Below are 1032 nucleotides of genomic sequence, written 5' to 3' on the forward strand. Positions count from 1 at the left end.
GAAAGGCTGATTTATCTCAGACTGCTGTATCCCATTTTAGAGGAGGATAAAAAACTTTTAGGAGGTGATTGAATTTCTCTTCAATGGATTTCTGTGTATTGGGGAGCAGATGTCTAACTTTTACATGGTAATCAAGAGGAATCAAGCTTTTGTTTTGTTAATTGTAGATGTTTTCTGATACCAGTTCTCCCTGGAATTGCTTGAGCCCAGTTACACAAAGCCCTTTGAACTTCTGGAGCCTTCAGAGTATGGGTGTAAGCATCTTGTCCAGGAACAGTGCTTTTCTGGCATAAGTAATATATCTATATCTATATCTGAATGTGCAGAAAACCTATGTTTTTAGTATCTTATTAAGTGAACTGCTTTAAAACAAAACAAAAAAGGTAACAAAAATATTTAGATTGCTAGTAGGGAGGGAGAGAAAAATGGCTAAAATTTTGCTGCACTGCCACAAGAAAGATTCAGGAGACTGGACTCTTGGCCTTGCACAATGGAGCTGCTTTTTTCATCCAGCATCAGGGTTGCAGCTGGAGCTTCATGGCACGGCCATGATGCTTCAAGTTGAGATCCTGGGAGAGCCTCGGGGAGTGGGAGATGGCTAAGACAGCAGTGAGGGTCTGGTAAGACAGGGTAAGACAGCAGAAGGGCAAAGGAGAAGGTTGTATATGTGAGATATGTGAGGGACGACGGACCTGAGCCGGCCAGGGGAGCACAGGCAGAGGGGTCACGTGGAAGGTCGGGGTGCACCTCAAGGCCACACTTGCGGCGGTCCCTCGGGAAATTGTTCTCCCCCCTGCGTTCTTCCTGCTTCCGGGGGCCGCCACGGGGAGCATTTGCCGCAGATGACATCAACTGTACATGCTGGAGAAGTGGCTGTGCGGGGATGCGCCGGCTCCCTCTCCCTCCCCCTCCCCGCCCCTTTTCCTGCTCCTTCTCCTCCTCCTCGCCAGGTCCCTGCCCTGCACCGTCTCCATATAAAAGCGCCGCCGCCTCCCCATCGACCCTCACTCCCTGCCTCCTGCGGGGCAGCCG

Source organism: Pyrgilauda ruficollis, unplaced genomic scaffold (genome assembly GCF_017590135.1).
Source record: "Pyrgilauda ruficollis isolate IOZ18807 unplaced genomic scaffold, ASM1759013v1 scaffold518, whole genome shotgun sequence".
NCBI classification, from domain to species: domain Eukaryota; kingdom Metazoa; phylum Chordata; class Aves; order Passeriformes; family Passeridae; genus Pyrgilauda; species Pyrgilauda ruficollis.